This window comes from Saccopteryx bilineata, chromosome 3 (assembly GCF_036850765.1).
Source record: "Saccopteryx bilineata isolate mSacBil1 chromosome 3, mSacBil1_pri_phased_curated, whole genome shotgun sequence".
In the NCBI taxonomy this organism is placed as follows: Eukaryota; Metazoa; Chordata; class Mammalia; order Chiroptera; family Emballonuridae; genus Saccopteryx; species Saccopteryx bilineata.
This window is the reverse complement of record NC_089492.1, coordinates 75,120,730-75,145,838: the sequence shown is the minus strand read 5'-3', so window position 1 is coordinate 75,145,838 and position 25,109 is coordinate 75,120,730. Positions and strand designations below refer to the sequence as shown.

Below are 25,109 nucleotides of genomic sequence, written 5' to 3'. Positions count from 1 at the left end.
TAATATAAATTTCTCAACAATTCTATCAAATAGGTATTCTTATTAGCTCAGTTTTAAAGGTGAAGTAACAAAAGTGTAGAAACAGTCACGATGCTGGGAGCTGATTGAACTACTTACTAAACCAGCTGCCATTTTCAATGTTTGTTTTGCAACCTGATCAACTTTATTTTCTGCTGATGGTTGGCCACTGATATTTCTCTCAAAATAAGTTAGCAGCTCACGTGCTGTTTTTGAGATATTACTCTGTAAGGTGATACTTTATTAACATCCCTTAGAATCTGGCTTTTAAATACTACCATCTAATACACATAATATTAACTGACACCACCATCTCCTCCTTAATTTCTATCTTTGTTATACAGATGCTTTACATTGCACTTCCCACATATGGTCTACTCATCCAGGTGATGGTCCTCACCTTCAGACACCTGGTGGCTAGGCTGCCTGTGGCAATGAAGGCAACCTCGCTAGGGACTTTCAGAAGGAGTTACAAAATTGTTTGACACCTGAAAAAATAATTCTAAAATGTGAAAAAAGAAATCTGCAAAACTGAGATAAAGAATTGTTTAAATAATATTTTATCGCTAATATTGGTACATCTGATAACTTCAATGTCACTCAGTTTTCATATAGTTAGTGATAGTTTATTGGATTTTGATTTGGGTACATTTTAATACATTTAATAAAATGTAGTGTGAAGCTTCCAAAAGTGCCATTGCCTAGGACTGAGGCAGGTTTAAGGATGGCCCTCCTTACAATGACTAACAAGATGTCAGTGGGAGGCTGCGGCCAGAGAGTGAGGGCACAGGTGTGCACTGGAGAGAGTGGTCTGGTCAGGAGAGCCAGTGCTTGGCTACTTACTGAGAGAGCGTGAAGGTAGGGAACCTCATGATGGGAATCCTGGGATTGCTCCTAATTTCTAAATTGGGCGAATGATAGGATGGTACTCTGGTGAATGTCAGAGGAACAGCAACAGCAGCAAAGGTCTACGAATGGCACACTAACGCAGGGGTCCCCAAACTTTTTACACAGGGGGCCAGTTCACTGTCCCTCAGACCGTTGGAGGGCCGGACTATAAAAAAAACTATGAACAAATCCCTATGCACACTGCACATATCTTATTTTAAAGTAAAAAAAAAACAAAACAAACAAAAAAAAAACAGGAACAAATACAATATTTAAAATAAAGAACAAGTAAATTTAAATCAACAAACTGACCAGTATTTCAATGGGAACAATGGACCTGCTTTTGGCTAATGAGATGGTCAATGTGCTCCTCTCACTGACCACCAATGAAAGAGGTGCCCCTGCCCTGGCCGGTTGGCTCAGTGGTAGAGCGTCGGCCTGGCGTGCGGGGGACCCGGGTTCGATTCCCGGCCAGGGCACATAGGAGAAGCGCCCATTTGCTTCTCCACCCCCCCCCCTTCCTCTCTGTCTCTCTCTTCCCCTCCCGCAGCCAAGGCTCCATTGGAGCAAAGATGGCCCGGGCGCTGGGGATGGCTCCTTGGCCTCTGCCCCAGGCGCTAGAGTGGCTCTGGTCGAGGCAGAGCGACGCCCCGGAGGGGCAGAGCATCGCCCCCTGGTGGGTAGAGCATCGGCCCTGGTGGGTGTGCCAGGTGGATCCCGGTCGGGCGCATGCGGGAGTCTGTCTGTCTCTCCCCGTTTCCAGCTTCAGGAAAGAAAAAAGAAAAAGAAAGAGGTGCCCCTTCTGGAGGTGCGGCGGGGGCAGATAAATGGCCTCAGGGGGCCGCATGTGGCCCCCGGGCCGTAGTTTGGGGAACCCTGCACTAACATATCACAATGCCACGCTGAAAGTTAATATGGCCTTAATTTCCTTTTTGAATGAGTGAAAATACATTTAATCAAACATACACACTCCCACACATGCTAACATCTGCTCTGCTGCAATCACATGTTTTCTGCATAGTGTCTAAATATCCATTCCAACTGAAATAGTGCTTAAACACTCCAATATGCCCCTTTTCAGCCAGAAAGAAAAAGCAATTGCTATTTGAACATATTTTAAATATATGTATAATCATTGTCAATTTATCTGCTTTGCAGATACTAGTTTCTTACATAGTATTTAATATCTCCCTTTATATTGAAAATGTCATCTCAGTATTATAATTAATGTTTTTCATCCTTATATCTGAGTATTAGCGTTGTTGATTAATCTCTTTATTAATGTAACAATCTTAAGCCCAAAGTTTAATAGATTCTCTGCCATCATAATACATTATTTTATATCTGAGTGTTAGAGTTGTTGATTAATCTCTTTATTAATGTAACAATCTTAAGCCCAAAGTTTAATAGATTCTCTGCCATCATAATACATTATTTTATATCTGAGTGTTAGAGTTGTTGATTAATCTCTTTATTAATGTAATACTCTTAAGCCCAAAGTTTAATAGATTCTCTGCCGTCATAGTACATTATTTAAAGCATTTCCTATACATTCAGTTTAAATGGGACTTTCAGACTTCTCAAGTATTTGAAGTCAGTAGGGTGGAGAAAAAAGGCAATGCTGAACTATACCAATATGAATGAAACAAATTAGGTAATTAAGAAAGTATTAATCCAGCCATTAAGAAATACATATTAATACTTACATAACATATAATGGATATATTAATACATTGTTTTAAAATAAGATAATCCATTAGACAAAGTATCTTAAAATATGAATTAAAAGATGTGGCAAAATTACTCTATAAATAACATTTAAAATTTTTTGTCAAGTGAGAGAGAGACTAAAATTAAGTACATTTTGGTCCAGGAGACTAGTTATCTGGAAACCATCATGACATTTGGTAGATTATCAAAATCACTTTACTATCAATATAGATAATCTCTACTACCAACTTTATTATCAGTATTGGGAATTATCATTATGACTGTATTTTATTATCAGAAACATTCCAGATACTAAAGTGCTGTACACTAGTTTTAAAAAAACACAAAAAAACTTATCTGATAAAGAAGTTACAGTGAACTCAGAAATTAAAGTATCTCCAAATAGAAACTCTTCATTGGCTGCAGTAAAAACTACTTGAGTGTGAAGAGTTTTTGTTTTTCTAGTTCACGTTCCAAATTCCAGGAAAGGGTTTTATGCACATTGCAGGGTTCTATTTAACAAATAAGTATTTAACAAATCAGAGGTCCTGAATTCATTACCTTGTGATACCAATTATGATTTCTCTTATATGAACATGACTAGAAGATTTTATTTCAGCACTATGAATTATTGTCTTTATCTAATTCCCATAACATTCATATCAACCAAACTTATTTGAGTGCTAGTTAGAAGATCTCATGCACTCCAGTTATCTAGACTCATTTTTACTTACCACTTCATCAATGCATGCCAACTCTGGGAATTGCTTTAGCCCAACCAAGGAGTAAAAACACACAGAACAAGCATTTGCCCGATAATAAATAAAACTGATTTCAGACATGAAATTAGGGCCATGCCTGGTTACACATGCATCTAAGCACTTCAGCTGAGAGTCCTCAGCCCTGATGCACGTATAAATCTCCCAGGGTGGCTTCTACCCATGGCTGGTCCCGCTTATTTTTGTCCAGGTTATAATAATAATGTTTTGATTGAGAATTTTATTTCATTGATTGCAAAGACAGTTGCACTTGATAGCAAAATGTGTGTGTGTGTCCCAGTATTTTATAAATTGTGAGACAGGGTTAATCAAAACTATCGAGTTGAAACTCAATTTACTTAGTTACTAAAGTTCAAGCAAGGAGGGAAAATAAAGACAGGTCTTTTTTTTTCCATTTATTAAAAATAGTCTTGAAGAAATCTTTAGGAAATCAATATGAAATGGAAGAACACAAAAATGTTTTGTTTACTCCCTGGTCTGTGGCATCGCAAACAACAAAAATCAACCTGGAATTTAAATTAAGGAAGGCTATATTCTATTAAGTATAGTCCAACATTATCTAAGCTGCTATTAATTTTTTCAAACAAAGCAAATTTGTGTCCTCTCCCCTCTCCCCTTCTTCCTTTATGTCAACTCTATCTCCCACCTTGCTGTCCCCAACACTGTCTCTTCTAGAATGCATTTCTGTGCTCATCATTATACAACAGTGCCACAGTGAAAGATCATAAATGCAGGCACAGGCATCTCAGGATGGAAGGAGAGTGCCTCTACATATTTTAAATATAGAGATAAGCATTTCAGAATGAGTTACAAAAAGCAAAGTTTAAAAATTCTGATTAAAACTAAAGTTTGCAAATAATGTTATCATCCGTCATAAAGAAGCAAGAGGGATGTGCACCGTGGGGAGCTGGTGCTGTGGACAATGAAAGTCAGCAGGTACTGCAGTCTATTACATGCCACGTTCAAGGGATTCAGAAGACAGAGGATTGAGTGCCAGAATTATTCATTGTTTTTCATTTGTTGCTGGGAAAAAGAATTAACTTCATTGGGCTTTCAGTTTTCACGCCCCCAAAATGTGGGTTCCCAGAGTAAGGAAAATATTTTAAATCTTTTCAAGATCTAGGAGTCGCTGAGCTTAGTGTTTTTATGCCCCTTTTAAAGGCCAAGTTTTCCACAAAAGATAGCATTCTTCTAAAAGCCTTTAGAGGGAGAAAAGCTATATATAGAGAGTCAGTCAGTGTCCAGGGGTGTTCTCAAGTCTGACTGCTATTTATAACCAGGTGGAGGCCAGTAGGACAGCACATTTGCTTTAACCAATAACTGCCCAGGTTTCTTGGAGTGGAAGATAGGATTTTCATTTTGCTAAGTATTGATTTAAGAAACTGATGTAAACGAGAATTATCTTAATTTACTTATTGGACTATCCAGTTGTTATATGGTCTGGCACGGGATGTAATTTGAAAGTTTGTATTTCTGTTTGGACATGCGTGGAGTCTTCACCCTGCTGTTTCATCTTAGATTGCTTATAGGACAAACATGTGCAACCATTTTGAGCTCCGACTGAGAATTTCTCATAGATTTGTTTCTCTTATGAATTTCATGCCAATTTGTTCAAATTTCAATTCATGTAGAAATTTATAAATTTCTCTGGGAAGTTATTTTCATTTCTCTCTCTCCCTTTTATTTTACTACAGAGGACGTCACCAAGTTCACAGCTATTTGATAGAATAATAAGTGCAAGAAAATAAAATCATCATTAGGAAAAAACTCAAAACCTCAAATACAAAAAGAGAAAGAGAGAGAGAGAAAGAAAATGTGCACGTATGTTGGTTTTGTGGAAGCAGCAAATCTTACATTCCTTTCTTTAATAAGATGGATTTTGTTCCTTTTGGGAATACAGAAGCTAGCAACAGCAGATGACAGAGACAGCAGCAGTACTATGGTGCCCTACCCAACTATGGAAAAATGTAAATAATTTTAGCAGCTAATGATTTTGAAATTGCCCTTAACTTTATCATTATAAAAATGCTTTAAAATCATGTTTTGCAAATAATATGTCAGAAAAGGCTATCAGTGGGTTTTCTTTCTGTGTTCAAGTCATTTCATAGTATTTTAATGTAGGTACTATGCCTAAATGTAACAGGATGAGATGTATGTGGTTAAAACTAGATGAATTCTGTCAGTGGTATCCGTAGTCTGAGATCCAGGCTTGCATCTTATGGATGCTTCTGCTCTTTGGCCAACATGGATTCTGTGTTTTATAATTATCTTGAGAATCATTGGGACTCCTCTATTCTCTCAACAAATTTTATCGTTACCTGCCATATGTCCATTACAGTGCCTGGTCCTCAGAAGTAAACACACGAGGAAATACAAGGACAATTACCTTTTCTACCATTTTAACCTTTTTTCATTGCTTATTCATCTGTCGTCCAACATGTCTTCACATTGAGTACCAACTAGGGGTCAGGTGCTACCTCTCAAGGATAGGACTGGGGATGAGATGGACAGGCCCTGATTGCCATGTCACTAGTGTCTCTGGTCTTGCCACATATTGGGTTAGCTTCATTATCCCCTTTATCCCTTTCTGTTTGTTTGTTTTTTTTTATCTCAAAACATTGCTAGAGAAGATAAAATTGCTAGTGAGGTTTTGACACACAGATAAATAAAAACAGACCCCTCTTTCCCAAGCCTGTTCTGCTCCCCTCTATGCTCTTTTTTTGCCAAGACAAACAGTAGATGTGCTCCAACAGGGACCAAGCCAGTTTCCTCACACTACTGACCGGGCTCTCCTCCGCTTAGGAGACTGGGTGCACCCATGGCCCTGAATTATGATAAGCAGCTAGACCGTGAGTGCAAGCTGTGAAAATGATTTGTCTTAGGAGAAAATACCGAAAGGGTTAATCTGCTGCTCCACATACCTAACTCCTGGGATTAAGCCGCAGGCTCCAAGATCTCTAAGTGTGCTTGGCAACAATGAGCTAAAAATGGAAAAAAGCATCATGCTGTTATTGTATCCCTTTTCCTCCAAGGTATTCTCTGGTAAACACTGCAGCCTCGCAGGGAATGAGAACAGCTTCCTTGTAGATTAGGTTATCCATCCATCTTTTCCCAAGCGGACACATCATGTCCAGCCATCAGCAGGCTGTATTTAGGGCGGTGGGATGTATGAGATCACGGGCTCCTACCTGAGTGGAAACCTTCTTGTCCTTAATTCATGGGCTATGCTGGAGCTTTTCTTTTCTTGGCTCAGACCTTCAGACTTCCACCAGAAATCTCTCCTTTGGGGCAACCAGGACTTCCCAGAAACTCAGGAGACTGAAATGGAGACAGCAGGAGAAAAGGAAATTAACGATACATAGAGATCTCAATTGTTTACAGTCTTAAGTAAAGCTTCAAGCACAAGTCTTCTAAACAGTTTAGTAATAACTCAAGGGCAAGCCACAGTTAGTCAGTCTGAAGACTGACCGAGTAGACACATGACGGAAGTCCAGGTGGCAGGAGGGTCTTCTAGCTGAGTGAAGACTTCAGGAAAAGCCCAGTTCTCCTTTGTTCATTAAGACACACAGGAAGGGCAAATAAGGCAAGTTTTCCAAGTCTTTTTATTTCTTTTTAATTTATTTCCGTTTTAGCCTAGATTTTAGGAAATGATTAAGTTGACTACACTTAATTATTTGTCAAAATAAACAGAAATTTGCAGAAGGATATTTTACAGAGACCTTTAGTTTACATTATCCATTGCCTTTTCAAGCACTGTCACACACAAAAGTGAGAGTGTGTGCATGCGTGTGTGTGCATGTACGTACATGTGTGGCTCTTTCTGCGATGATGTGGCAGGGAGATAGTGGATCTGTGACTGCTGATCAGTGCCTTAGGAAGGTAGATATCAGGGGAAAGGGAAAGGCTCGAGCAAGTGAAGCAATCAAGTCCTGTAGTTGTGCTTCCAAGATGATAATCATAGTCTTCTGAGTAACTAAAGCAGCGAGCAGTCTCCTCAGATGATACTCACACCTGCTCCAGACCATCTGCCCATAAATTTCACACACACCATCATCAATTGAAAACAAGTGGCATTATCTCTCTTTCCATTTTTCTTCTCTTCATGGTTATGCTCTTTCTTACCCAGGTAAATGCATTAGGATCTAGGAGGAGCTGCACATAGTGTACTCTGTCTTGGCACTTGGACCAGTTGATGGCTCCTTAAGGAGCACTAGATCGTTAGGGGGCCATAAATTGTTTGGGATTATGTGCTTGTATCTTAATGAATATATAACTACTCTTTACCTTTATTGATATTGATTCTGAAGAAAAAACTAAGTAACTGAAAAGACTGTTATTTCAATAACCAATAATTCTTGGTACCACCTTTTTGGAAGAGCCCACTGAATAAATCATAGCAAGTTGTCTTTAAATGCTGAATTTATTTTCCATGACTACTCTTTTACATGACAAATGTGTACCACGGGCATGACTCCACTTCAGAGGGCAGAGATGATCATAAACATTGTAGACAATGTCTAAAGTACAGCAAAACATTATGCAGGAGTAACAACTTTGGTTAATGAGTTTTCTGTTATGAAAATGATATATTGTTATTCTGGCCTATAAAGGCTTTATTTTCATACATTTTCTATGTGCCTTTTCCCAAAACCTCACAAGGAAATAATACTATCATTTCATTATGTTCACCTATCTATCTATTTATTTATTTATTTATTTAGCTGTGAGGAGGGGAGATAAAGAGACAGACTCCACACTTGCCTCAACCAGGATCCAGTAGGCAACCCCCATCTGGGGCTGATGCTCGCAACTGAGCTGTTTTTAGTGCCTGAGGTGGAGGCTGCCCCTAAGTACAGAGAGCACGTTTGTCACCCTCACTCACAGTCTTCTCTGCCTTGAGTGTGTCTTATAACCTCAGGCCTTCTTAAGCAGATAGTTTATGCCAGGCAGTTTTTTTCTCTTTGCATTCCCAGTCTCAGCTCAGTTCCTTCACATCCTAGTTTTTTAGCAAATATTTACAGGACTGAACTAGTTCTGAAATTTCAGCAATCTGTCCGCAGCTGTTTAGTCACCCCCTCGTCCATCACTTCTCCCACAGAAAGGGAGAATAGACAGAGGAACCCACCTATCACATTAACCCTTTTATCCTACCCCTAGTAATAAAATAATATTCCTGAACCTCAACAGGTTTGAGAATTTTTCAAATCAGTAATTGGAAATGGTTGGGTGTCCCAAATCTAGTATGTTCCAGAACCTCAGGGTCACCAAGCACATATTCATACAGTCTAGTTGAGATTGATGAGATAACTAGTGAACCAACTATTTATGAGCTCACTGAGCTTTTGAAAAGTCATTATCCACACTTTATAGAGGCACACCTACTTTGTTTTTACAGGAGACTAAACTGTCAAGATAATCTTTACAAAGCACAGATCAGATAATATGCTTGGCCAACTTCTAACCTTCAAAGGCAATCATTCTAGTGTGAAGGAAATCAACTGTAATCCACCTAACAAGGCTTACAGGCACCAGGTGCTCTGACCACTTCCTCTGTCTTTCCCTGATTTTCATCCGGTTTTGGGTACATGAGCCTTTTCTGAGCCTTCAGATGCAGCAGGCTTGGATTGTTGCTGTCTCACAGCTTTGCATTTGCTGACCCTTAACCTACTCTGATTTATCTTTGATCATTAAGGTCTCAGTTAAAATGCCATCACAACTATCTTGATCAGAGACCTGCTCCTCAGTGCCTCTGGATCCCTTTATCCAGTTGCATTCTAGTCACTCTATGAAATCTGTTTACCTGTTTACACCTCCTCCCCACACCTCTGAGGCATTTGCATAAGCATAAGGACCTTGTGCTTTCTTATTCACCACCGAAGCTTCCAGGGCTTTAAGCAGACTGCTCAGGAAATGTGTGTTACATAAATAAGTAAATATGTGAATGGGGGAAAAATGAAAAACATTAAAGCAAGACGATTTCTCTTTCAGAAGAACATAGTAGTAAGAAATCATTCCATTTAATAAGAACTAATTATATTAGCCATTGACATGTGACTTAATTGTTCCCATTAAAAACAAAATGTTCCAGCGCTTTCTGGTACTTCACAAGGCATTAATTAAATTTTGCTAACTTAAAGCCATTAGTAAGTCATTATATAACTTGCCTGCTCTATACCAGCATTCACTCATCTGGGGCATCACCGACGACTGATACTACGTCATGATACTTGAGGAAGTGATACTTAACCTCTCAGCGCCTCCATTTCCTCGATTGCACTATGGAATATAAGGTTTATCTCATAGGTTCATGAGGAGGATAAACTTATATTCATAAAACAGTGTCCTAGATCCGCACCTGGCATATGATAAAGAGGCACTGACTTCTGTGACAAGCATTGTTATTATGAGACTGAAGTGCCCCTCATGTAGCTCTGTACACCACTGAGGATAAGTGAAACCAACAGAACATTTAGAAGTCAGATTAAAGAAAGGGAGCCAGTAAAACTCACTCAGGTAGATGGTTATGAGGGTGTTAAAGTATAGGTGTATGAAATAAAGTGTTTGGTTGCTTTTTTGTTTTTTGTTTGTTTTTAAGATTTTATTTATTCATTTTAGAGAGGGGGAGGGGGGAGAGAGAGAGAAGGGAGAGAAAAGGGGGGAGGAGCAGGAAGCATCAACTCCCATATGTGTGTTGACCAGGCAAGCCCAGGGTTTCGAACCGGCAACCTCAGCGATCCAGGTCGTCGCTTTATTCACTGTGCCACCACAGGTCAGGCACACTTTTTTTTTTTAAGAAGGGAAGAGCCTGGAGGGGGGCAAGATGGTGATGGAGTAGGTGCACATACCAATTTTCACCTCCCAGAACCAAAGTGGATTACAACTTAATTTTAAGAACCATGACATGGAAAAACCAACTTTGGACTAAACTAAGAGGACTCTTTGACCAAGGAACACTGAAAAAGCCACATTGAGACTGGTAGGAAAAGCAGAAATGCGGAGAGAGCTGCCCAGCTCCTGGGAGCTAACAGCAGCCTGGAGGGACTTGTGTGGCAGAAAGTGAGTTTAGCAGAGAGGGAAGGGTCCTGGGCCTCAGGAACGAAGCCCCAGCCTGAAGCCCCAGAGCCTAAAAGAGGTGTATGTACAGTATTTAGCTGTAAAACAAGCCAGGATACTGTTTGTGAGAAAGAGACAGATTTCTCAGACCCAGGATTCCTCTTAAAGGGACTGCACAGAAAACCTCTTTCACAACCACTCACCTGGGACTCTAGGGAACAAGGAGAGCTGAGAGGACCAGAGTAACATGAAGAGAGTGTAATCTAGGAGGCACAGGGAGAAACACTTTGAGGGACGGCCACCCTCACCCCTGAGCTGAGTGACTCCCCAAATCTAAAGTGTATATTTCCCCTGGAACCAGCAATACCAGCAAAAGGAAGCAGGACACCAACCAAACAGAAGCTGTCCTGCTGCACTCAGAGCAGAGTTGCTTAGAAGGGGGGGCCATCAAAGACACAGTATTGAGTGCTACGGTCTGAGCTGCATTACCCCACCCACACTGCTGAAGGCTTGCCAGAGGGCGAGTGGCAGCAGGACATGAAAGCATGGTCCTGTCAATGGAGGTGGAAGCTGGGTCAGTCACAACTGAAGCCTGATATGAGCTCAGTCCCGCCTGGTGGGAGCAGAGGATGAGGGCGACGTGGGGGCAGAAGGCACGCACAAATGCAGTCCGACCTGCGGATGTGAGCTGGGTGAGCAAGAGCGGTCCAGTGGTCCAGCCTGCAGTACTATCCTCAGGGGCAAGGAGAAAGCCGCGAAACTGGTGGATACTCACAGCTGAGTACAGGTGGCAGCCCTGCCTGCCATGCCGAGGCTTGTGCCCCAGTGAGGCACACAGGTGCAGCCCCGCCCTCAGGGGTGAGGCAAAAGCCAAGACTGGCCAGAGCTTGTAGCCTGGGCATGTGAACACAGCCCAGCTTGCAGAGGAGAGGTGGAAACCACAATGACTGCCTCAGCAGGCCGGTGCCGGTAACGTCCATACACAAATGCCTGAGGCATTGGAAGAGGAGGTGGCAGGACTGCAGACAGACCACACCTAGGAGACAGAGGCCACACCCATTGGACTCCTATTGCCATACCTTTCTTATGCACAGACAAAATGGGAAAGCAGAGAAATGCAACCCCAATGAATCAAGAGAAATCCCCAGAAAATGACTTGAATAAATCGGATATAACCAAATTAACAGATGCAGAGTTTAAAATAATTATTGTTAGGATGCTCAAAGATATTAGAACAACAATGGATGGACATAATGAGCACCTAAATAAAGAGATAGCAAGTATAAAAAAGGACATTGAAATAATAAAAAAGAATCAGTCTAAGATGACAACTACAATATCAGAAATGAAGACCACAATGGAAGGAATTAATAGCAGGATGGATGAAGCTGAGGATCGAATCAGCAAGTTAGTGGACAAGAAAAAATGAAAGCATAGAAGCAGAGCAGCAAAAAGACAAAAGACTCAATAAGTCTGATGAAACTCTAAGAGAGCTCTGTAACAACATGAAGAGAAATAACATCCACATCATAGGGGTTCTTGAAGAAGAGAAAGAACAAGGGATAGAGACCTTGCTCAATCAAATCATAGCTGAAAACTTCCCTAAACTGATGCAGGAAAAAGTCACACAGGTTCAAGAATCACAGAGAATTCCATTAAAGAGAAACCCAAAGAAATCTACACCAAGACATATCATAATTAAAATACCAAAGATAAGAAATAAAGAAAGAATACTAAAAGCTGTAAGAGAAAAGTAGTCTATTACCTACAGTGGATCCCATAAGGATGACATCTGACTTCTCAAAAGACACACTTGAGGCCAGAAGGGAATGACAAGAAATATTCAAAGTAATGCAGAACAAGAGCCTACAATCAAGATATCTTTATCCAGCAAGGCTATCGTTTAAAATTGAAGGAGAAATATAAAGCTTCCCAGACAAAAAAAGAACTCAAGGAATTCATTACAACCAAACCAATGCTGCAAGAAATTTTAAGGGGCCTGTTGTAAACCGAACAAAGGAAGAAAGGAATATAGTAAAAGAGAAACATAGCTTTAAAAATAAAATGGCAATAAACAACTACATATCAATAATAACCTTAAATGTAAATGGATTAAATGATCCAATCAAAAGACATAAGGTAGCTGCGTGGATAAGAAAACAGGACCCTTACATATGCTGTCTACAAGAGACGTACCTTAAAACAAAAGATACACATAGACGACTGAAAGTAAAAGACTAGAAAAAAATATCTCATGCAAATGAAAATTAAAAAAAACTGGTGTAGCAATACTTATATCTGACAAAATAGAATTTAAAACAAAGGCTATAGTAAGAGATAAAGAAAGTCACTACATAATGATAAAAGGAGCAATCCAACAGGAAGATATAACCATTATAAATATCTATGCACCTAATATAGCAGCACCTAATATATAAAGCAGACTAAGATGGATATAAAGGGTAAGATCAACAGCAATATTATAATAGTAGGAGATTTCAATACCCCACTAACATCACTAGATAGATCTTCAAGAAAGAAAATTAACAAAGAAACAGCAGACTTAAAGGACACACTAGATCAACTGGATTTAATGGATATCTTTAGAACCTTTCACACTAAAGCAGCAGAATATACATTCTTTTCAAGTGCTCATGGTACATTCTCTTGAATAGACCACATGTTAGGGCACAAAAGGGATCTCAACAAATTTAAGAATATTGAAATTATATCAGGCATCTTCTCTGATCACAATGGCATGAAACTAGAAATCAACCACAATAAAAAAATTGAAAAATATTCAAACACTTGAAAACTAAATAGCATGTTATTAAATAATGAATGGGTTAACAATAAGATCAAAGAAGAAATTTAAAAATTCCTAGAAATAAATGATGAGCATACATCAACTCAAAACTTATGGGACACAGCAAAAGCAGTACTGACAGGGAAGTTCATAGCAATACAGGCATACCTTAAGAAGCTAGGAAAAGCTAAAATAAACAACCCTGCATCTAAAAGAACTAGAAAAAAAAAACAGCAAGAAAAGCCCAGAGGTAGTAGAAGAAAGGAAATAATAAAGATCAGAGTTGAAATAAATGACATAGAGGCTAAAAAAGCAATACAGAGGATCAATGAAACCTAGAGCTGGTTCTTTGAAAAGATAAACAAGATTAATGAACCTTTAACCAGACTAACCAGGAAAAAAGAGAGAGGACTCAAATAAATAAAATTAGAAATGAGAGTGGAGAAATAACAACTGACACAACAGAACTACAAAATATTGTAAGAAAATACTATGAAGAACTGTATGCCAAAAAAATTAGACAACCTAGGTGAAGTGGACACATTTCTTGAAACATATAATCTTTTAAAAATCAATCTGGGAGAATCAGAAAACCTAAAGAGATTGATTACAACAAATGAGATCGAAACAGTTATCAAAAAACTCCCAGCAAAGAAAAGCCCGGGGCCAGGTGGCTTCACAGGTGAATTCTACCAAATATTCAAAGAAGAACTAACTCCTATCCTTCACAAGTTATTTTTAAAAATTCAAGAGGAAGGAAGACTTTCAATCTCCTTTTATGAGTGAGCATAATTCTGATTCCAAAACCAGGCAAAGACAACACAAAGAAAGAAAATTATAGGCCAATATCCCTGATGAATTTAGACGCTAAAATCCTCAACAAAATATTAGCCAACTGGATCCTGCAATATATGAAAAAAATCATACATCATGATCAAGTGGGATTTATTCTGGGGAGGCAAGGATGGTACAATATTGGCAAATCAATCAATGTGATTCATCACATAAACAGAAGGAAGGAGAATAACCACATAATAATTTCAATAGATGCAGAAAAAGCATTTGATAAAATCCAGCACCCATTTACGATCAAAACTCTCAGCAATGTGGGAATACAGGAAATGTACCTCAACATGATAAAGGCCATCTATAACAAACCCACAGCCAACATCATAATTAATGGGCAAAAATTAAAAGCAATTCCCTTAAGATCATGAACAAGGCAGGCGTGCCCCCTTTCACAACTCTTATTCAACATAGTTTTGGAAGTCCTAGTTGCAGCAATCAGACAAGAAGAAGAAATAAAAGGCATTCAAATTGGAAAAGAAGAAGTAAAACTACCTTTATTTACAGATGATATGATACTGTATATAAAAAACCCTATAGACTCAGTCAAAAAACTACTGGACCTGATAAATGAATTCAGCAAGGTGGCAGGATATAAAACCAATACTCAGAAATCAGAGGCATTAATATACAACAACAATGAACTGTCAGAAAAAGAAATGAAGGAAACAATCCCCTTCACTATTGCAACCAAAAAAAATAAAGTACCTAGGAGTAAATTTAACCAAAGAGATTAAAGATTTCTACTTGGAAAACTATACAGCATTGATAAAAGAAATCAAGGAAGATACAAACAAGTGGAAGCATATACTGTGTTCATGGATAGGAGGAATAAACTTCATTAAAATGTCTTTATTACCCAAAGGAATTTATAAATTCAATGCAATATGAATTAAAGTACCAATGACATACTTCAAAGATATAAAACACAGATTCCAAAAATTTATATGGAACTAAAATAGAACATGAATAGCCTCAGTAATCTTGAAAAGGAAGAATAAAATGGGAGGTATCATACTTCCTGATAGCACGTTATGCTACAAGGCCATTGTATTCCAAACAGCTTGGTACTGGCATAAGAACAGGCATATAGATCAATGGAACAGAACAGAGAACCGAGAAATAAACCCACACCGTTATGAACAATTGATTTTTTACAAAGGAGGTAAGAGCATATAATGGAGTAAAGATAGCCTCTTCAACAAATGGTGTTGAGAAAATTGGACAGTTACCTGCAAAAAAATAAAACTGGACCACCAACTTTCACCAGTCAGAAAAATAAATTAAAAATGGATAAAAGACTTAAATGTAAGTCGTGAAACCAGAAGCATCTTAGAAGAAAACATAGACAGTAAGCTCTCCGACATCTCTTGCAGCAATATCTTTGCTGATTTATCTCCAAGGGCAAGTGAAATAAAAGACAGGATAAACAATGGCACTATATCAAACTAAAAAGGTTTTGCACAGCTAAAGACAATATGAACAGAATAAAAAGGCAAACTACAAAATGGGAGAACATATTTGACAATACCTCTGATAAGGGGTTAATAACCAAAATTTATAAAGAACTTGTAAAACTCAACACCAGGAAGATAAACAATCCAATCAAAAAATGGGCAAAAGAAATGAATAGACACTTCTCTAAAGAGGACATACAGATGGCCAATAGACAGATGAAAAAATGCACTAATCATTAGAGAAATGCAAATTAAAACCACAATGCAATACCACCTCACACAAGTCAGAATGGTGCACATGAACAAAACAACACATAATAAGTGCTGGTGAGGATGTGGAGAAAAGGGAACCCTCCTGAACTGCTGGTGGGAATGCAGACTGGTGAAGCCACTCTGGAAAAAAAGTATGGAGATTCCTCAAAAAATTAGAAATGGAACTGCCTGTTGACCCAGCTATCCCACTTTTAGGAATATATCCCAAGAACACCATATCACTGATTCAAAAGGAGAAACGCACCCCCATATTTATGGCAGCATTGTTCACAATAGCGAAGATCTGGAAACAGCCCAAGTGTCCGTCAGTGGATGAGTGGATTAAAAAGCAATGGTACGCCTGACCTGTGGTGGCGCAGTGCATAAAGCGTCGACCTGGAAATGCTGAGGTCGCCGGTTCGAAACCCTGGGATTGCCTGGTCAAAGCACATATGGGAGTTGATGCTTCCAGCTCCTCCCCTTTCTCTCTCTCTGTCTCTCTCTCTCTCCTCTCTCTCTCTCTCTCTCTCTGTCTCTCTCTCCTCTCTAAAAATGAATAAATAAAATAAAAATTTTTTAAAAATGAAAAAATAGTTAAAAAAAAAGCAATGGTACGTATATACAATGGAATACTATGGGGCCAGAAAAAGAAGGAAATTTTATCTTTTGTGACAACCTCAATGGACCTGGAAACTATTATGTTAAGTGAAATAAGCCAGGCAGATAAATAATCATGTCATATGACCTCACTCATTTGAGAAATGCAATGAACAATGTGATCTGAGGAAGGGAATTGAGACAGAGGAGAGATCAAAGGGACCAGAGGAAAAGAGGACAGAGGGAAAGGGGATGATAGGATGGGATAAACCTGAAGGGAAGGGGGGGTAGGGTGTGATGGGGAGGGGGTCAAGGGAGATGTTGAGGGGAATACAGGGGAGTAGGGGATGCATTCGGGGTGACACTAGAATCTATGTAAACACAATAAATTAAAATCAATAAATAAATTTTTTTAAAAAAGAAGGGAAGAGCCTAGCTATTGGGACAAAAACCATCCACTGGCTGTGCTGACATGGAGAAGCTGGGGATCTTCATCAGGAAAATTCAGGGCAGTGGGCAAGGAGGCTGGGGCTAGAGAAGCCAGAGGGAAGTAGATTACAGACTGAACAAGACTTGAAGTGGACAGGATGTATGAAGACACTTGAAAAGCTCAGCCAGAAAGTGGATGGAGATGTTCTGCAGAAGTCAAGGGAGAGTTTCATGTTGCATGTGCACTTTTCCAGTGGGAGTTACTATTCCACAATGTTTGAATTTTGGTGGGAAATAATTCCTAAGGAATAGACAGGTTGTAGAAAATGCAGTGCTGTGAGGTACTTGAGATGAGAGAAAATGGAATGCCTACCATATGCAATGCAAATGGCCTTTTAACTTAACTCTTGTAATAAAAGGGCAGACCAAGATCAGCGCGAGTGCTTATGAGCTAAAGGGTTGGGCAGTGGGTTGTGTACTGACTTCTATTTCCTTGGTGTTCAGTGTGGGAGTGAAGTAGAGAGGACAGAGGAAAAACTGAGTAGAGTGAGAAATGCTTTTTTTAAAATAGTCATTAAGGAGAAGTAGAAGGAACTTACTGGTAAGACAGAACAGTATTTCCAGTCTTGGAAACTCATTTGAAGTTGGTAATTATTAATTTATTAGAATATCAATTTGGCCTGCCACAAGCTATAGAGAGATGAACAGGAGAAATACAACTATATAGATATAGTATATAACATATATATATATATAAAACGTATGTTTAACTTCAATAGTTATAAAAATTCAAAGAAATGGAACCTGAAGTGTCAGTTTATGAACTTAGCAAAATCAAAAATGATACATAATATTTTATGTTGGCAAATTCCTTCACAGTTAATTTGATCTTTTGAAAAGTACTTTGGACATCTCTAGCAAGATAAAAATGTCATAGGTTTTTATACTTTCATTCTAATTCTAGAAACTTACTCCAATAAATAATTTATATCTAGAAAATTATTATATAAATAAGTGTTCAATGGCATGTCATTGCTAATAACAAATAATTGGACCCACTTTTAATAGTCAATAAGAGAAAAATGTTTTAGAATATCATATCCACTTAGTAGAAAACCCATTATTCTATAAGACTATACAGCAAAATAAAATAATTCTGAATATAAAAGCTGATTTTAAAATACTGTTTATCTTCTGACAACAACTACATAAATGTGTTTATTTTTTAAAAATTAAAAGAAAAATTTTAAAGTTCTGTAATAGTATAGAAATTTTCTTTTTGTTTTAAAGTGCCTTTAGCATATTTCATTTTATAATTTTTCTTTTTAAGATGATTAGCAAAAGAGTTGTTTTCTACCCTTTTTCTTAAGACTCTGATCATTACATTGTTATATTTCATACTTTCAAATACAGTCAACAATTTCTTTATCATAGAAAATTAGACTTATTTGACAGTTCATACTTCCAAGTGACTTGGTTACTTGGTAGGAAGAGACCATATCCACTTGTAAGTGGTTTAAAAATAATATTTCAAGATTTTTTTTTCTTTTGCTTAGCCTTTCCTAGCATGAAGATTAAGCAAACTACCAAAACTGCTAGCCATCCTCCTCCATTTTCTCATTTTCATTCATTTCATTTCCTTTCACAGAAAGGAAAACAAATGAATCTGTAGGTGCATCTGCCAACTTCTTCCATTCCCTAATATCCACATTACAGAATCATGCTGGTGTGAATGCTTCTGGTATTTCAGAACTCTTGAGTTGTTGAATTCATCTCTGGCCCTCTATAATAAGTATATCATGTAAGTATAAAATTTGGACTCAGCTTCTGGAAGCCTTTAGCTTTCTTAGTTCAAAAGTGAAATGTCCTTAGTTCAGTTTTGTGATTAATAAACTCTCTCTCTCTCTCTCTCTCTCTCTCTCTCTCTCTCCTTCTCTCTTTCTCTCTCACATACACACACACACACACACATATGCACACAGAAAGAGAGAGAGAGATACACACATACTGTGCATTGTAAAGTCTAAGGTGCTAATTTTTGGGCCATTTTACTTTTGGCAAGGAACCTCATATCTTTGAGCCTGGTTATTTTCATCTGTAAAGAGGAGATGCCAGTTATATCAAACAATCTTAAAACATCACTAATGATTTTAGAGATTTTTTTTTTTTTACTGAGTCAGGTATAAAGCAGGCTCTCAGTATATGGCTAGTAGTTTTATTGTTTAAGTCGTGCTTTTCCCTGAGTCTGAGAGTTCCCATAATACAATGCAATTTCCATCAAATTGAGTACCCTCCGTTATCAGGAAAGATTTTAACTGACTTCATCACTTCTTATGCAACCCAGATTAGTTTTCTGCCTTTCCTGTTCGCCTTATGTGATTGTTTAATATTGATTTTGTAAATAATGAATAAATAAATGCATGAGTGAATGATTTAATGAACAAGCGTGAGTCAGTGGAATGGATGACAAAAGAGTGCAAGGGAAAAAAATGGCCAACTCCTGTGAGTCTAGCATCGGCCTAGGAGGAATTGCTCCGTTTAAAAAAACATGAAGGGAAATGTATTGAATAAATTATTGTAATTATTTTAAAAAGTTAAGCATAACATTCCTGGATGACTTCTATAACTGGCACCAATAAAAAATAATGTAGGATTAGAGCCATATTACAGACAGAATCTTGAATTATAATCACATTAAATAACATTGCATAGTCTAAATTCATGGAACATTTCTGGGTTGACTGATAAAAAGGAAGATGGTGAGTGACCTTGGAATAGTGAAGACAGAGAGAATGACCTTTTTGACACTCTGTTGTGCCTCTTACTGAACTGCTTGGTGATCCAGCTACAATGCTCTGTGTCATGTGGCATTCAGGCCCCTCCTGTCGTAGATTTCCCCTGTGAAGATCAGATTTTGCCATGGAAAATCTTGCAAATATAACACACATGCCAGTGTCATTGGCAATCACCAATGGCAATAAATTCCACTTTATATGGATAAACATGGCCCTGGCCAATTGGTTCAGTGGTAGAGTGTCAACCTGGAGAGTGGAAGTCCCAGATTCAATTCCCATTCAGGGCAGACACAAGAGGCGACCATCTGCTTCTCCTCTCCTCCCCCTCCTTTCTCTCTCTCTCTCTTTCTTCTCGTCCCACAGCCATGGCTAGATTGATTCGAGTACATTGGCCCTGGGTGCTGAGAAAGAATTAGCCTGGGGCAGTGGGGATAGGCTACCAGCAAGATGTTCAGGATCAGCATTATCTTTTCTTCTTTATACTTATTAAATGATGTCTACTTTGCAATCTCAGGATGAAGTCATAGTATAATGGACAGTTTGTGGACACAGCTTGAACCCTGGCAGATGTCGAATATACGCAGGACAACTCTGGCATCTAGTTGTACTTAAATCAACTTTCGTATTTTTTTTAGACTTAAAGCAAAAATGGTTTTAAGGTCTGAATAATTTTAAAAAGTCCTCAGAGAAAATACTTAAAGCACACAATCTCAGAGGAAAGCAATTTCACAAACACCTTACCAGGAGAAGCGAGTCCAGTCACACCATTGTTTGGTGAGATTTCTGCTTATGTATCACCGCTCATGATACTGTTTTTTTTTTTTTTTTTTAAGCATTGTTTTATAAGAAGGCTCTTTGAGTTAATCAGTTCTCAAAGGCAGAAAGACTAATAGTGCAGCAGAAAGAGCTTCGTTCTAGAATTAGATCAGTTTAGATTTTGCTACTTACCAGAATTAGGTAGCATTCTTAAGCTTTTTGAGCCTGTTTCCTGTGCGCAAATAGGGATAACACTATACAGAAGGACAGGGTTAAATTAAATGACACATATAAATGCTATACCCTTCCCACAGAAAGAACATGCCCAGGAAATGTTAAGTGATCTGCAAATACTGTGGAGGACAGGAAGCTTGTTCTCCTGTCCTTCACACAACTTCTTAGGCAATGGTCTACCTATCAAGGCAATATTTACTTAAAAATTATTCTTGTCCTTTCATGGTCCATTTGCATTTGCAATATATTGTCCTTGATGAATCAAGTGTCAGTATTAATAATACTTATCATTTAAGCCATTACTGTTCATATGTTTAAGATATTTCAATGTAAGATCAATCATAGACAGGGATGGTTCTGCTACTCCATCAGAGTTCAATGAGTTAGAATTAACTTTCAGAAAAGAGGACAGCAATAGCTTCAGATGTCAACAAGAAGACCTCTGCTTTTGTACAGAATGTTACTTTAATTTGCTCTGGTGGGAAAAAAAAAGACGGCTTATAATCAGTCTAATTTATGTCTTATGATTAATTTAAAAGGCAGTGTCACATCGATTTAGAAAGATATATAAATCCATTTTCTTTAATCACTAATGCATATTTACAAACATCCTCTTCCGAAAGTGCCCAAGGGAAGGACTGTTTTGCTTGCGGATCCCCAGACTCTGCTCTCACTGTAAAGGCTGATAAGTGAGTCAGCACTACACATGTGGTGACCATGAAATGATTTGTGTCCCAGCCATTTCTACTACAGGCTTGCAAACACAGTGCACAAGTGGTGAGGGTCAAGATGGTCTCAAGTGCAAGGCAAGCAGAGCATACAGAAGTGCAGAAGATCTTTGGGGGAGAATTATAATATCCCTGCAGAGAGACCGGTGTGACTTCTTTAAATAAATAGAGAACATAGGTGATCAAGGTTATCATTCTGATACCAGAATCCTACCAAAGACCTTCGTATGATAATTCTGTGGTAGGAATGAATGCAATTGTACAGGAAGAACAAATAAAATGAATTAAGATTTCACTTATACTTTGGTATAACTATGATATATCAAGTTGGGTTTTCTTGACTATAATACTAATAACTAGAGATAAAAGGAAATAAGTTTTTGGTGTTGCTGTTGTTTGTTTTTCCAGAGTGTAAAACACAAGAAAAGGGGGAACATTATCTATGGATGTGGGACAGCTGCTCCATGGACTCAGTCGTGTGATAGACATTTATTCCAGGTCTGAAAGAGAACTTGGATCAATCATTTCCACACATCTGCTAAAGAGTTATGTTCAAATATGATAATGTGAATAAATTCCAGTTTTGGGTTTTTTTTTCCACAAACTGCAAGAAGAAACCTCCCTTCAGTTTTCATGAGAACCTCAATTTTTGGGTGATCACCATGCAGAGTTCTTCACCAAGCAGTACCTGCTTACGGGAGGGTGTTCTCCTACCACGAATAGTTTTCCATCTCCCCGCAGAGCCCGTCCCTTCTCTCCTCAGTATCCTGGTCAGAAGTCAACCATTAGTCCAGGAAACTTACCCAGTTTCATTGCTGGCACCTGTCCATGTTATTTATCCCTTTCCACGTTTAAATCATCTATATCCTAGGGTAGCTTTATATATGTGGGATTGAAGCAAAAGAACGAACACCTGTAAAGTACTTCTGACTCAGCTCCCAGCACAATATGAATGTTCAGTAGCTGCCGACTAGCATTATTAGTTTTTCATTTATATTAAAACTAATCTGTAATAGTTCAGGTATTGCTTTATGAATCTACATTTCTATCACACACACTGTTCTTTGTCCCCAACTGTGGTAAAGGAATTAAAACGATGATGCATTGATTATCAGCAGTGAGAGGATGTGCCATGTTGGAATGAGTGTGGCTCAAGGCTGAAACTGACCTGGATTTGAATTCTATCCCTGTCACTTAGACTTGCCTCAGTTTCCTTACTGTTAATTGGACATAATAGATATTTCAGGGTCGTTGTAAGGATGAAAAATAATTATAATAGTGTTTGGATCTGGAAGAGGCATTCATTGCCTCATTTAATGTAAACTGTTAGGTAATGTGACTGAGATTTGAGGGTCTGATGACAGCTAAAAATAAACAAAAAATTGTTCACAGCACTTTGCATGTAATTTCAGGCCTTGGTAATATAAAAACCAATCAAAACCTTTCGTTGGCACAAACAACTCTAAAAAGTTGTTACAGAAGGAAGAATTATAGTTCTTGAAACACAGACTATCATCCTGGAGAGAAGGATAAGCAACATTGGTAAAAATTTGGGTCATAGCTGTGTTTCTGTAATGGTGTCTCCAATAGGTCTTGATTTGACTGGGATCGGAATTCCGTATACAACTATTCCCATCACAGTCTTGAAAACCTGGCAGATAGGAAGAGCAGCCTGTAGTTGAAGAGCCTTAGTTGCTTGTCTGTAAAATGGGTATGTTAATGCCATGTGACAGGACCATTCTGAAGACTGAGTAAGAGCACAGACAGGCTCTCCTGGCACCTGATTGTCGAATGATTCATCTTTCAGCTCTTTCATTTCTCTTTCCCCTTCTTTCTTGACTCATTTCCTTCCTTGCCCTGACTTCTTATCATTCCACATTCCACAATGAAGTCATCATAACGCTTTCACTAAGATAATCTCATATAACTTCTAACACATTCAACAGGGAAAGGCTAAGAAATGACTGAGTTCATTATTGGTTCATTTTAATAAACTGATTTGTCCAGAAACATCACTATTGATTCTTCTTAGTTATTTATTTTTTTGTGACAAAGACAGAGAAAGACAGAGAGAGAGACAGATAGGGACAGACAGGCAGGAAGAGAGAGAGATGAGAAGCATCAATTCTTCGCTGCAGAACCTTAGTTGTTCTTTGATTGCTTTCCCATATTTGCCTTGACCAGGGGGCTACAGCAGACCCAGTGACCCCTTGCTAAAGCCAGCAATCTTGGGCTCAAGCTGGTGAGCCTTGCTCAAACCAGATGAGACTGTGCTCAAGCCAGGAATCTCGGGGTTTCGAACATGGGTCCTCTGCGTCCCAGTCCGATGCTCTATCCACTGTGCCACCGCCTGGTCAGGCTGAGTCTTCTTAACTGCAAGTTGCTTGTTATCCATGGGCATGCATTGGGTGTGAATCAAATATATTAAATCCCTGGGAAATGATCTCTGGTGCCATTTTGGGTTCTATTTATATACTATCACTTTCCTAAAACTAAACTATTATTATTTCTACCCTTCTTCTGTTTTAGTACCCTCAAAACTTCTAATTCATAGTTATACTAATTGACATTACATTCATTCTTCCTTGCTTTATCTCTGATTAGAACAAGTATCATTTACTCTTAAGTTAAAGAAATGGGCTTTCTGAATATGAAGAAGGTCAAGGAGGAAGACAGGGTAAGGCAGAATGAATGGAAGCTTTAGCAGTAATAAAATTAGTGACATTAGGACTCATGAAGTAGTAGCCAGGAAATTTTTGTCATGTGTTGCCATTACTTGTCCAACTTAGAATAATTAGACTCACACACAATAAAAAAGCAAAGAGCAGAAAATCTATTGTTCCTGTCAGCTTCTTCTGCTTGTTATCAGAACAATTTGCTCATTTATGAAATAATAAAAATTTAGTGGTTGAATTTAAATGTCACTGATGTAAGATATATGAAGCCTACTACTCTTTCTTCCTAATTTTAGTGTTATAGTGTTATAAATTCCACAGTAAAAATGATTTTGGTTAAGTGTAAAATTCATGCAAAGTACAATAACTGTTTTAAACTCTGAAAAATTAGAGCAGATTGCTAACTGAATGTCGGCACACCTCTGTGGATATGCTAGAGCCAGCTTTCTTTTGATTAAGAGCTACTGTGCTACAGAGAAAGCCTCTATTCATAATCAGGATCATCAAGCAAAGCAAGATGCTGACTTGCTCTGAATTAATGCCTTTTTCTTCATGTCTTAGCAAAGAACAGAACATCTATGAAAAAAATAAACCCTACTTTTGTTAAAAAAAATAGTAAATTATGGCATGTTAGAAAATTAACTGTTGACTGACTGTGAAAAATGATCAATAACTACTAAATACTAGTCCATGTAAATGAAATGGAATCTTGTTAGGCATTCATATTCAGGAATTATTTCAGAGCAAAAGTTTTGGTAATTGAATAACTGTAATGAGTAGTAAGCTCAGTTTGTCTTAATTAATATATACCTTCTAAATATAAAATAATATTTAGATTTTTTTTTACTTTTTCATTTTAACTTTGCATGTGACACAAATAAAGTGGTACTTTCTGTCATATGTTAGTTAATTAGTCAACTACTACTGTCCATATTCTTGACAGACACAGTACTTCCTGTTTATGTCTTTTTCAGAACAAATGCCTCTCAGTGCCACACAAGGAATCAGTAGCCATACGAGACCTTTCAAGGAAGTCTTACAATTGATTCATTCCTTAAATATGACCCAATGTAGCAATAAAATGAC

The 25,109-nt window shown here is 38.1% G+C and overlaps 1 protein-coding gene across 3 annotated transcripts in view; it reads right to left on the bottom strand.

Annotated features, from left to right (window-relative positions):
* PKIA (cAMP-dependent protein kinase inhibitor alpha) overlaps positions 1-25,109 on the bottom strand; it is a 75,733-nt gene that overhangs the window by 17,709 nt on the left and 32,915 nt on the right. For 2 of the 3 annotated variants that reach the window (XM_066266356.1, XM_066266358.1), the window contains exon 2: positions 6,584-6,713. The gene's annotated coding sequence lies outside the window, so the exon portion shown is untranslated. Of the gene's footprint in view, positions 1-6,316; positions 6,377-6,583; positions 6,714-25,109 lie in introns of all 3 variants that reach the window. The other variant, XM_066266357.1, reaches the window with a different exon arrangement.